Genomic DNA, 14,712 nt, shown 5'->3' with positions numbered 1-14,712 from the left:
TTGGTATTGGTCTTTATGACATTCAGAGAATCTTGATACCAAAATTTGTGTTAAGTTTCAATTTTAAGTGGAAGGTGAGCCTAACTTGATGCAAAATATGTATTCTTGCATGATCAATTTCCTTTGTACTTATTGTAGTGTGGATATATTGTACTTTTTGATATGAAATTGTTGTTCATTTTTAGACACAGGTTTATATATGACTCAATTTCAAGAATTATGTGTCATTCCTATTTGGTGATCCTCTATTGAGCAAATTTAGTATATTGAGAATTTTACATCACTTCAAAAGGGTTAACATGTCATTGAAGTGAATATTATGTTCTTCAACATTTTGAGAGCATTTCCAAGCCTGAAGATAATTTACAAAATGTTATTTTTAATGAAATCAACGATTTAGTAATCTTTCTCTAATTGTATTTATTACATTATTTATGATGAGAAAAGCGTATTTTTAATTTCTCATATTTAATAGTTATCCGTGCATCGCATGGATTGGCGACTAGTTATTATATATATAAAACCAAAGTCTCTGAAACTCCCACAATTTTCCACACCAGCACAATATTTAAAACATTAAAATTAAAAACTCTTTTCACTAAAAAAAAAAAAAAAAAAAAAAAAACCCAAATACTTATCTTTTAAAAAAAAAACAAAAACAAAACAAAACCTAGCTTAACCTGACTCCTCTCTTTCAAACCTTATGCATTCAAATTTCAGATGCTCTCTCTTCCCTTTCATTATGCTTTTCCTTCTCTTTTGACAAGTTCAACCATTCTCTCTTTCTTTCTTAAAACCAAAAACTGTTTAGTTCTTTTTCCGTCAATGGTAGAGAGAGAAAGAGATTTGAGGGTTGCCACCATGTCAAACCATCACCCCACCCTCAGCCTAGCCTTCACCCATATACAGCCAAAACCACTACAGTGCAGGTATTTTTAGACAAGAAAAATTGGTGTTATATATGATTCAAGTTTTGTTATTTTGGGCTAAGTGTCTTATTAGGTTGATGGTCTTTAATTTAGGCATTGGGGTTATTGGTTTTAATTACAAATGGAAAGAAGGCGAGAATGGGTTTTTTCAGTATTGGTTTCTTTTGAATTGTATGTACCAATTGATTTTTCTGATTGATTTTGTTGAATTTTGGTCTGTGTGTGTGATTCAAATTTGAGAAAATTTTTAGTTGAAATTTCAAATACAGTAGGTTTGGATAGATTAGTTGTTGATTAGAGTTTAAATTTCATGTTTTTGATGACCAAGTTTATGGATACCCAGATTTGTTTTTATTTTTTATGGATGACCAAGTTTGTGATTTTTTTCAGATATTTTTGGGTTTTGTATGTTGGATTATATTCTCAAAATTTTAATTAAGCTTCTATTTAGGTGTTGAGGAGAGAAAAACAATGAAGCACAAGTAAATGGAAGCTCAATCAGTTGTGAAGGGTCTTTTTAGATACATTGGTGAATTGTGAGTTTTGCTTTGTTAATTAATTTGTCAATTGTGGATTACTTTATAGGTTTTGGTAGATAATGTATCAATTGTGGAATGAACTATAGCTTTGCTATTAATTTTTTTCTAATAAATGTTTCCTTAATGTTCTTTCTACTGCAAGTACGTGCTACTGTACAAATCCATATCTTGAGCAGGAAAATTAAAGAAGAAATCCCAACCTTTATGAGATTTTTTACCCCAGTTATGTGTTGGATAATTTTGTGATTTTGAAATTTAAACTGATAAGTCTGTTTTGTATTCTAGAGTTGATTGAATTGTAGTTTTAGCTGTGTTTCTCTTTGTATATGTAATTGAGTTTGTGCACACACTTATATAGTCTTTGGGTTTGGAACTCTGTAACTAATAGTAATGTGTTCCAGTAAAAGTTCTTGCTTATCAAATAAATATTTGGCTTTTGACGATAATATTTTTTGAAGTGAGTCACATCTTCAACATTTTAAATAGATATTAAAATGGTGATAATCAATTTGATTTTTTTTTTGGGTGGAAACTGAGCAAGGTTTGAATTTGTTTGGTGGAAACTGAGCTATTGGTTTGAATTTGTTTAGTGGAAACTAAGCAAAATTGGTGTGGAGTACATTGGTTCTGGTGGAGTTATCAGCTTGCTCTCATCACACAACATACCTGATCATTTTAGTGAAATTAGTGTGGAGTACGTTGAGGTTAGACATTCATTACATTTTCAGATTGTGTGTTGCAACACAATCTAAATTTTATATGTTGAGGATGCTATGCTACCCTAGCTTGTTGTGTGCCTAAGACTACTTCATTAGGCAGGGGGAATGCTATCCCTGTAGTGTAGCACATAGTCATATTGGGATCCATAACTTTTCCGAGTTAGATATAAAATTGGATATAATTTATAGAATTTTCTTTTATGGAGTAATCTATCTATCTCTCTCTCTCTCTTGAAAATGATGTGCACCATTTATAAGGTCAGCCTTTTTATTATGACTCAGTGCAAATCACAAACAGAGATTTTCCAAAGATTATATTGAAATTTTATTGTTTAATAGATTGTGGTGATTATTTTTGGAACCTATTCTTTTTATGTAAATAATTGTATTAGAGAGTACTTATTATTGTCACTATCCAGAATAATTTGTGCATCATGTATCTTAAAGAGCTTAATTGGGATCATAAATAAAATTGTCTTTTTTATATATATGTGAAGTCTTCTGGGTATCATGGTCATAATTTCAAACCCATTGCTAAGGAGAGCTTAGTGGTTCAACAAGCCCTGGTGGTTAGTCAGCTAATTGATTCCATGAATTTCATAAAAATCTGTATTACACTGCACTGTTTCAAACTTTCTGCACTGCACTATTTCTCTTCTATTAATGTTTCTTGAATGTTGGCTGAAAACTGAATTCTTACTGTTTTGTAGGTAGGGATTTGGCATTTTGTTATTTGGGTTATTTGGTAATACAACTACAAGACAAGGACAGTCAATTTATTATCTGGATTCTTTCTGTTTTGTAGGTAGGGATTTTCAATTCAGTTTTTTTGGATTTAATTTTGTGAATTCTTATCTGGGTTCATGTATAGCTGCCAATGTTTGAATTCAGTTTTGATTTTGAAATTTATGCTGATGTTAGGGGTATTCCTGTTTCTGTTTTGTATTCTAGATTTAATTGAATTGTAGTTTAAATGAGTCTTTGGGTTTGGAATAGTTCTTGCTTATCACATAATTAAGCTTTGTCACTTCAAGCATCATGGAAGGTTAATTGATAGTAGATGCACAAGATCAATTTTCACATCATGTATACCCTCTGATTTGTTGCTCTCTGAGTTGATCTTTCTCATCAACTAGTGGGATGTCTTCCTTCTCAGTAGTAAACAACATATCTGATTCTTCATCAGGTTGACTTTTATGTGTGAATTTTGTACTGTGTGTAGCACAAAAAAGATACAAAAAGAGTAATTATTTTACATCAATTTGGTTTGTATTACTTGATGGATGCAATCAAGCTGAGACAGACAAGTTTCGCTGTTGACAGCTTAGGTGACATAGGGGAGGCATTGCTTACTTGAGTGGCAGTGCTTATGCTCTGTCCCTGTGTAGATACTATTTCATGTGATGGAGATCAATAATGATTATTCTAATAAAGCCACAAATGTCATTACAGAAAATTTTATTAATTTTGAATAATATAGCTTTTCAAGTAGTCATGGGTTATGCATCTGGCTTCATTTTGATCTAGGGGTTCCGATTCAAGAGTACATGTGTTTGTAATTTGTTAAGTTAATAATTCTTTGTTAGAAAATGTTATCTTGAGTTATAACATGTGAAGAAGTAAAACCACTGTACTTCACTGCATTCAAAACTTAATCAATATATTTCAAAAAACTTGCAGATACAAAGGCATCATGTCTACGTCCGAGTCAATTGGAAACAACACTCAGAAAAAGCTTATAAAAATAGATATCAGTTTAGACACTGTGTGTCCATGGTGCTTTGTGGGCAAAAAAAAAATATTGACAAAGCTATAGCTGCATCTAAGGATCATTATGACTTTGAGGTTTGCTCTGTGTGTGTGTGTGTGTGTGTGTGTGTGTTTGTGTTCCCACTCTTATCTTTTATCAACTACATTTGCAGATTAGATGGCATGCATTTCAACTTAATCCTTCTGCCCCAAAAGAAGGCATCAATAAGAAAGAGTATTGCAAGAACAAGTTTGGATCTCAAATTGAGAGGATAGAAGCTCGGATGTCAGAGGTTTTCCAAAAATTCTCTAAATCACTTATATACATATCATTGATTTGTTTGCATTAAGTTTGATTTGGCTGGTCATTGTATGCAATAAATAATTATGACTGCTTCGCAAATTTTCAGGTTTTAGGGGCCATCGATTGGAATATAACCTTTCAGGACTCACGTAAGCATAAAAATAGTTTTAAATATATGGATAACTTTATATAGGTAAGGAAGCTATGAAGCGACCTTAATCTATTGAAGATTCCACTAACATTTTCTTAAATGCACACAGGGGAAATACTCTAGACAGCCACAGCTTATGCATTTCGCTGGGCAACATAAGCAACATAATCTTATGGAGGTGCTCTCTCTTGGCTACTTCACTCAGACAAAATTTATTGGTGACAAGTAAGTTGGGCTGTAATGTTTGATCTTTAGATTTTCTAAATGTTTAGGCTGTTTGCATAAATTTTATTTTCCTGTAAACAATTCTTAAAATTATTTTTCTTATAGATTGATGTTTTGTTTAACATGAATACCATGTAGAATGCACCCCTCCTCCTCCAAAAACTAAAAATAAATTCTTTCAAAGATCATGAGTTATTAGAGACTAAACAACTAGACAGATCTTCATTTTGACCTTAGCTCCACATGTTCAACTCACTTATCAAAATAAAATTGTAGGAAATTTATTGCTTTCTAGAACCAAAATTTCTTCAATTATTGACCATTCTACTTTAGTTTGATATGGCACTGGCAGTCAACTGAAATTACTAGTCCCCAGCAGTTTGTGCAAAGAGTCACTTCTTTGCATAAAATATAAATTGAAGCTTCTTAGATTGTGGAAGAATCTATTGCAGAGAGATAATTAGAGTCAAAGCAATTATGTTACTATTGCAATTCTTATAATTCTTTTGAATAAGAGTATGAAATTGAAACTTTGAAAGTTTTTTGCCTGTTTGTTGTTGGTTCTTCTAACTACCAGAAAATTTCATTTATTGTTGTTTTGGTTATCATTAGTTGTCTCATGAAAGAAAAGCTTTAATCAATTTGAATATTTTTAGTGGAAACTGAGCTATGGGTTTGAATTTTTTATGATTCATATGTTAGAAATTGAGATTGGTATTGATGGTGAGATAGGTTTATATAGTAGAAAGGAGATTAATTGAATCATAATGGTCTCTAAGGTTATCAATTTGAAAGTTTAAGGGATATTGATAAGTAGGTTTGATTTTTTAATGATTAGAGTTTTGAACATAATGGTTTCTTCTATTAATGTTTCTTGAATGTTGGCTGAAAATTGGATTCCTATGGCTAGATTGCTGAATAAATATATTGATTGAAATTCATATAGATTGTCAGATTGATCGTTGCTCATTCTCTCTCAATCGTGCGTTATAGTCCGCCCCCTCAATCTTTGCCTTTTATTAACGCCACCACCAAGGTTTGCTACTTTCCTCTAATTTTTTTTTTTTTTTCTAGCCTATTTATGTATAAAATATATGATAGTTGGCCATCACAAAACCTTCTTGAAGGTTGTCCAAAAAGGGTTTCACCATTGGGCCTATGAATCTCTATCAAAACTATTGAAAAAAAAATGGAACTTTTCAATCAAATATTATGGCCTTCTCTTTAAATATTGTTGCAACAAAGGACTGAGCACACATGCTGCTAATACAGTCAACTTCCAAGGAATGATTTATAATTTATTGGTGAATCTGTCAAATATCTACGAAATTTTCACAATCACTAAATCAGTTTTGCTTCCGACCATTATGTATAACATTTTATCCTTCAAAATAGTTAGCATTCATCATTAAGTTTACTTCCAATCAACAAAAAAGTTTGTACATACCTCATTATGAGACATCCATAGGAAACATGGATCAGTAGAACTCCCGTTTATTGCCATGTTTCAGTAGAACATCTTTGTCCAAGTTTTACTTGAGTGTACTGAAAAATATTACTTTTGTTAGGTACCCAAAGAAGTCGTCCTTCCTGTGCAAATAGAAAATCTGAATGGAATAGAATTTGTTTTCCAAATACAACTAAATGATTATAATCTTAAGTATGGATGGGAATTCTACATCGTCAAGAAAGATTTTGAATCTTTTGAAAATATTGACAAAGCAATTTAGCTTGATAAAATGTTAGAAGTACGTATTTTTTAATATAGCAAAATTACAAATTAGATTTTTAATTTGTTTATGTTGTAATACATTTATCAACTTGTTTTATTGTCATGCTTACATCAATGATACTTCAAATGAATGTAGTAGCAACTTATCAAGTGAACAAGGTGATGATTCTACAAAGTTTCAAAAAGTTGATGTTCAAAACAATGTGCAACTCACACCAACATTTGTACTCAAGGAAAACAAAAGGACATATTCAGTGATTATTACAAAGCAACAAAGGAAGAAGATACAAAATACACTTTTTAAAGTTTTTTTTTTTTTTCAATTTATTTGAAATATTGATTAAGTAGTTCTTTAAATTTGTGTTTCATACATTTTATGGATAATTGAGGATGTTAAAGATTTTAATTCTCCATTTTATTTTAAACTTAAGTTTGATTTCTATTTTTCATTACGTAATTTAATGTTTCGTATCAAAGATAGGAAACTATAAGACTAGAATTCTAATGTACAATCAAAGAGGAAGAGAAAAAAAATAAGTTTATATCATACACAATAGCTTTCCCGTGCATCACACGGGTTAGCGACTAGTTCTATATATAAAGTCCAAGCCAGCAGCCTTGTTCGTGGGTTGGTTGTTTAACAATTATTTTTTTTCCCTCACAAATTAATACTAGTTGGTATTTTTTTTTTTTTTTTAAAGACAAATACTCATTGGTGCTTGGTATTGGGTTACCCGTGTAATATAAGGGGGGTGGGGGGAACAATAGAAGAGATCCTAGTATTTATTTATTTATTTTTGGTGAAAAGGATTTGCATTAATAGAACTAACTGACCTTTAAAAGATCAATCACCAATTTCGCATCGAGCTCAACCACAAGCGCTGGGATTTTAAGGGAGATACAGAGCCGGATGCCATCTCTTAATGCCCACAGCTCCGCTGCAACGCTGGAAGCACAGCCAATAGCTCTTGCATAGCCTTTCACCTATTCCCCAAATTCATTACGGATCAGCCCACCTCCTCCAGCCAGACCAAGGTTTTCCATGGATGCACCATCCGAGTTTAACTTCAACCAATTGATTGGAGGGGGCAGCCACCTAACCTAGATTTTTGTTCTAGCTTTCATGTGCTTCTCGGAAATCCCCAGATACGCCATCTTAGCAGTTTTTTCTAGGGTCTCGGCCTTTAAATCTTTCTGAGTTGAAGATTTGCCAAAAACTATATTATTCTGGTTTAAGCAAAGTATCCAGACCGCAATGGGGAAAATAATAGACCAATCTAACTTAGAACCACGCCACTGCCTCATCGACTTACAATTAATTCTCAGCCACACCATAAGGTGAGTACCGGAAAAAGAAGCGGCAGAGCAAGGGGGAGAGAAGGAATTCCAGAAGAGTTGGGCCTTAGGACAATCTTTAAGAGCATGAATAATTTTTTCAGGGGCTGCGTTAAATACAGGACACAGTGGAGTGATGTTCATACCTGTTTCGGCGAGGATCACACGAACCGGGATGCTATGATGACTGCATTGCCAAAGGAAGCACCTTATTTTCGGAATGGCAGAAATATTCCAAACCCACTCCTCACTGTAAGGCCAATTCATATGCTTTGGATTATTGGTATTCCTTATACGATAAGCATCTTTGAGCTTGAATTCTCCACTGGGGGATGGACCCCACGACAGCCTTGTCCTCTCTTTGATTGGAATAAGGCATTGGGGTGGCTTTAATATCTATCATAATCTATTTGGGAAGAAAAAAGACAACTCCTCCCATTTCTAGCCAAAGAAGCCTGTCACATCCTTTAATTCGATATCCTCTTCACCTCCATTTAGCGAACCAAAAATGCAGCTTTTGAGAGTACCAGTGTCCATCCATTTATCAAACCAAAGAGAAAGGCCACTATTACTTCCAGCAACCCACTTGGCACCCTTATTAATAGTGTCTTCACCCATCTTAACGCCAGTCCAAGTGGGTGAGCAAGAGATAACTTTAAGCAAGTTTGGGGATCTTCTCCTCTGCCCACGGTACTTATGGGAAAGTACTCGAACCCATAATGTTGCTTTCTCAGTTTTAGACCTCCAATTCAACTTAGCTAATAGGGCAGTATTCTTCGGCTTCATTGCTTGAATGCCTAAACCTCCTTCCTCCTTATCCCTCGTGACTTTGCTCCATCCAATAAGATGAAGTTTCTTCTTACTATCTGATGAACCCCATATAAAATTTCTATTCAACTTGTCAACACCTTTAAGGATTTTGGGGGGAAGAGCCATGCACTGGATAGTATAGTTAGGTATGGTGGAAGTCACCGATTGGGTCAGCACAATTCTCCCTGCAAAAGATAACAAGTTTGCCTTCCAACTCGCTAACTTACTTTGGATTTGATTAATAACGAACCCAAAATCTTGCGGTGCACCCTTATGCTTAATGGAAAACCCCAAATACTTCCCAAGGGAAGGGGTGGATCTAAAACCCAACACTTCACTAAGCTCTTCTCTAGAATTCTGATCCACATTAGGAGAAAAATAGACCCGAGACTTCTCTTCATTGGTTTTTTGCCCTAAAAGAGAACAAAAGTATCTAGCACATCCCTGATTGCAGTGCAATTTTTTCGGTCTGCCTTTGCAAAAAGCATTAGGTCATCTGCGAAAAATAAGTGCAAAAATGTCGGACCACTTTGCGAAGATTTGACTGGATTCCAAAGCTTCTCTTTGCATTTATCTTCAATTAAAGCCCCTAACACCTCCATACAAAGGATGAAGAGGTAAGGTGACAAGGGATCTCCTTGTCAGATTCCTCACAAAGGGAGAAAAGCTTCTAAAGCACCCCCATTAAATAAAACAGAGATTGCCGAGGAAGATATGCAGCTCATAATTAGAGAAATCAAATTATTGGGGATTCTGAAAAGCTTTAAAGTGTCTCTAATGAAACTCCATTCCAGGCAGTCATAGGCCTTTTCCAAATCCAACTTAATTTCCATCACCCCTCCCTTTCCTTTCTTCCTAGCCATTGTATGGATGATTTCTTGGACAATTATCACATTATCCATACCCTTCCTCTCTGGAACAAATGCTGACTGAAAAGGAGAGACAAGTTTCAACAAAAAAGGCCGGATGCGAGCAACAATTATCTTCGTCACCAACTTATAAACAATGTTACACAAGCTGATAGGTCAGTAGTTGTTCAAAGATTTGGGATTCTTACACTTGGGAATCAACGTGATGAGAGTTTTATTCAAGTATTCCGGCATAGTCCTAGAGCTGAAAATAGACTTCACATCATTTTTCACAGATTCCCCCATAACAAGCCAGAACCGTTGGAAAAAACCTACGTGAAGGCCATCCGAACTAGAGGCCTTAAAAGGTTTCAAACCCCATAACTCGGCTGATATCTCCTTATCAGTCCCCATATTATCAATGGAGGCAGCTTCCTCCTCATTAAGATAGGAGTACCAGAACGGAGGATTCCAATCTGCTAAGGAGGCAGAGCAGTGATCTGATTTAAAAAGCTCCATGAAGCCCTTTCTAATGTATTCCGCAATCTTTTTATCTCCACTCAACCAACTTCCTACTCTATCTTTCATGCACAAAATGCGATTCCTTCTTCTGCGAACAAGGGCTGAGGTATGGTAAAAGGCAGTGTTCCAATCACCCTTTACCAGCCAAAGGATCCGAGCCTTCATTGCCCAAAACTCTTCCCCCAACCTAACCACTTCAGCATATTCTAATCTCAGTTTTCTATCCAGCTCCACCAAAAAATCGTTTGGTCGAATTGATAGACTCTCTTGTATTCCCTTGAGTCTAGTCGATATTCTCCTTTTCTTGTGGAAAAGATTTCCAAAAACTATCCTATTCCAGGTATTTGTCTTATCAGAGAAAGTAGACAGATCTTGATTTAGAGAAGGAGAATTTGACCATGCATCTCTCACAACCCCCGAAAAGGAGAGGTGGAAATGCCATATAGGTTGGAATCGGAAAGGCTTGGGAGGATGAAAGTTCCTATTATTATCAAGGCACGACTTAACTGGGCAGTGATCCAAGGGGGATTCTAGCATTTTGCCCTTGTTTTTTAAAAGGGCAATATGTCCTTGTTTTGAAACTATTTAGGTCTATATCCCTGTTTTGAAACTCGATTTTCTCAAAATCGGGTTTCAATGTAAAACTCGATTTGTAGAAAATCGAGTATGGGACGATTAAAAAAAAAAAAAAACTTGCATGGAACTCAAGTTCCATTTAAAAAGCCACTATAGGACTCCTTGAACGCAGCTATAGGTATAGGGCGATCAAACTTAAAAAAAAAAAAAAAACAAAAAAAAAAAAAAAAAAAAAAAAAAAAAAAAAACAAAACAAAACAAAAAAACTTGCATGGAACTCGAGTTCATGGAGCTTGAGTTCCATTTAAAACGCCACTATAGAACTCCCTAAATGCAATTATAGGTATGAAACTCGAGCTCCATGAACTCGAGTTCCATGCAATTTATTTATTTATTTTTTTAAGTTTCATTTGGTATAACTCGATTTTAATAAAATCGAATTTCAAAATAGGGACATAAACCAAAATAGTTTCAAAACAGGGACATATTGCTAAATTTTTTAAAAAATAAGGGTAAAATGCTAGATTCCCCATGATCCAAGTGGGTTTTTTCTAAGTGGAGAACTACAGCTTCAGGGTGAAGGCCATTCCACTTAGCATTGAAAAACACCCTATTGATTCGCTCTTGGACCAAGTGTGCTAATGGTCTATGATTGGACCAGGTGTATCTGGGACCAGAGAATCCGATATCAACCATTTTACAAGTGTCCAAGCATTCCTTAAAAAGCAGGGCTTTGCCTAAACTAACTGGTTTGCCTCCAAACTTATCCTCCCCCATCAAGACTTCATTAAAATCTCCTGCTATAACCCACGGCATGGAATGGAGCCCAACTACTATTTTAATATTATCCCACAAAAGGTGTCTTTCAGCAAATCTTGGGTTTCCATACACAGAAAAACCAAATGAATTTGCAAAAATTGCCCCATCCAGAGGGAGCCTGTCAGCAATTCTTTTAGCTCTATCACCACTAACTTTAGTCTCAATGACAATCATGGTAGCAGGGGAATGTACACAGACCAATTCACTAACATTACTACAAAAGGTGGGGCTTAGTGCACCTCGACAATTCCATATCAACAAATTCATTATTAAAGGCAAAATTTAGATGTTGGAAAATTAAATGGAAGGTTGGAGATGGTCACCTCCTTGTTCGATTTGCATATCCACCTCAATGGGATCCCCACCTCAATGGGATCCCCATCTCCCGTCTAATGTTCATCTTCATCTCCATGCACTGCTCTTCTAGACCGAAGGGTAGGATCAATCCTTTTCAGCTCCACGCTAGCTATTTTCGGGGCATCCTTATCCAAACAATTACTCGAGTGAATTTCCTCTGATACAAGACAGTTTGAGATTTCTGCCAGAGGTCTTCTACCCGTTGCCTGAAGGTGGTGTGTTTGCATCATTTCATCAATGCATCCCATCTCCAATGTGGGTTCAAATGAAATCTCCGATCCTTTAAGTTGCGTACCTTCCGTTCAGCCTTTAGCATCAGAATTAATGGTGGGGTCATTCAGCCTTGGGACTGTTCCCATAGAGCATACAGCTTGAAATCCTTTGAAATCCATTGCTAGACTAGAGAAGTCCATCCTTTCTAAGCCACTCTTGAGAGGTGGACTTGACCCAAACGGCTTGGAGTTAACAATTCGCCATTCAAAAGAATTTTTTTGGCTATGGTTAATTTGCTGTCTACGGCTGGGAACCTTTCCCTTCTGAGCTTTTTGCTTAGTTGTGGACTTTTCAAGGCTTGGATTGCTCTTAGTGTGATCTGCACTCATCCCATTATCTCTTGTCAAATCACTTAAAGTGTGCTTTTCCTTGTTTAACCTTAGACCTAGCGCGACAAGGCCTGTTGATGGGCTTGAAGCATGACTGGGTTGGCTTGGGCTATGTGTAACCAGGATCTAGGGCCCAAAGTCCCCCCTGTCAGATTCCTCATGCTCCTTTCCCGCTCTTTGACTGCTTGCTACCTCTGTTTCATCATTCGTCGTCTCCTCCAGCTCCGGCTTCCATGTACTATATGGATAACCTTCAGTTCGATGGCCTACTCGGCCACATACGAAGCAAATAGCATTAATACCTTCGTACTGCACTGGTTGACAGATACCACCTATCTTGACAAGTTTGATAATGGGTTTATCAAAATTTACTTGGACATAAAGTCTGGCGAAGCGCCCTCTCGCTTTCCGTGGCAGTTTGGGTGTCAATCCTGAGCACTGGACCTATGGCCAGACCGATATCCCTCAACACAAATGGCTCATAGTATTCAATGGGTAGTCCTGGGAGCCTCATCCACACCACTACAATCGAAAGGTTGGCTGTTGCTGCCATGAAGTTCGGTTCCCAGCATATGATAGAGAGGTAGTGGCCTCCAACAAACCACGATCCATCTTTAAGAACTCTTGCTTAGTCTTCCATGATGGAAAATTTGATGAGGAAGAAGTCATTGCCGAGGTCGATGCACTCCAATTTACTCACCGGTTTCCTTAAGCTAACAAGATGATAGCCTACAATTTTCCCGAACACTTTCACTATAAGTGCATCCTTCCAAGCAACTTGGATTTTGCCTTTCCTGTTGCCAGTAAGTCGAACCGTTGCCTCGCCTGGACAATCTTCATCAACCCTATCGTTAGTCATCGCTTCCATCTCTATAGTGCTTTCAATGTCAAAAGCCTTTTCCAAAGCTCCTGGGCACACTCCAACGAGCTTATCTCTATAAGATCTACCCTCCACATCTAAGGTGGAACATAGGAGTTCATGACCTACAAGGTCACGATGACTTTCATTCTTTGTACTTCGTTGCAAAACATCATCTTCTTCTCTTGACCTAACTGTCGCCTCACTCATGGTGCTTTGTAGAGAATCTTCTCTCTCACTCTCTCTTCCCTTGATCCTAGTATTTATTATTCACTAGCTTGTAAGGCCATGCATATGTATGAATACACTTAAAGATATATAATAAGATACATAATATATTTCCTATATAATTTAAATACTATTGATAGTCATTTTTATATTTTATTAACTCTTTAAAAAATTTTGTAAGGATACTATTAGGTATAAAATGTAAATTGTCCATATATTTTTTTTTATTATTATGAAGCACTTTTTCTTTTTTTTTTTAGATTCATTTATTTTAGACTCTTTTGGTTTTAGTACTTAATAACTCACTTGGATGAATATTTATGATATGGTCCCACATTTGATTCTAAAATTAAGAAATAAAACTCTTTAAGAATAAATAATTTAAGACATATGGTGCAAAATTGGAACTTTAATTTAGAATTCTAATTTGAGTTTCTCTTAACTTCACCTATTATTATTATTATTATTATTATTATTATTATTATAGATGACTTATAAACTTGAATTGCTTTTAGTTCTACAAAAAAAAAAGGGTCATAAATATAAAATCATTCAAAAATTATGTTTTGTATGGTTTACATATGTTAGACTTCTCGTTTTTTACACTAAATTAACTCATTTGGTACAAAAATTAAAAACTTAGATTAGATGGGACACATGTCACAAAATTAAACTCTAATTGAAATCTAATTTTTACATTGAATTAACTCACTTGGTACAAAAATTTAAAAATTTAGATTAGATGGGACACGTGGTGCAAAATTAGACTCTAATTGAATTCTAATTTGAAATCTAATTGGATTTTCTCTTAACTTTACCTATTATATATATATATATATATATAAATATAGATTAGTTGTGGTGTGTTATTTTCGCAAGTTGTCTCCTAATGTAATTTTGTAGGTTAGAGCATCCATATTGGTGGAGTCATAAATTTAGCAATATGACTCCACAAAAAGCTATTTTATCTATTTTACCTTCTCACTTTACAAAACACCCAACATCAGTGGTTTTGTTTTAGCTTTTAGCATAATAAAATAATATAAACAACACAATAAAATAAAATATCTACTCTAATAAATAATTCGTTTATTTATTATTATTTTTCCCTATTTTTCACTATCTTCAAACACTCATGGTGGCACCACCACCACCACCACCAATGTGAAACTCCTTTGGGAAGAAAGAACCAACATCAGTGGTTTTATTTTAGCTTTCAGCACAATAAAATAATATAAACAACACAATAAAATAATATATCTACTCCAATAAATAATTCATTTATTTGTTATTATTTTTCTCTATTTTCCACTATCTTCAAGCACTCATGGTGGCACCACCACTACCACCAGTGTGAAACTCCTCTGGGAAGAAAGAACCAAAATTAGCCACAACACAAACACAAACA

At 35.1% G+C, this 14,712-nt stretch overlaps 1 long non-coding RNA gene across 1 annotated transcript; it reads left to right on the top strand.

The window, feature by feature from the left end:
- Positions 1-4,103: 4,103 nt before the first annotated feature.
- On the top strand, positions 4,104-5,751 carry LOC115991161. The gene is made up of 3 exons (XR_004092174.1): positions 4,104-4,229; positions 4,347-4,389; positions 4,501-5,751. It is a non-coding gene; the product is annotated as an uncharacterized LOC115991161 (long non-coding RNA).
- Positions 5,752-14,712: the final 8,961 nt, after the last annotated feature.

Source organism: Quercus lobata, chromosome 1 (assembly GCF_001633185.2).
Source record: "Quercus lobata isolate SW786 chromosome 1, ValleyOak3.0 Primary Assembly, whole genome shotgun sequence".
Classification (NCBI taxonomy): Eukaryota; Viridiplantae; Streptophyta; class Magnoliopsida; order Fagales; family Fagaceae; genus Quercus; species Quercus lobata.
This window is presented reverse-complemented; position numbering and strand designations above follow the sequence as displayed.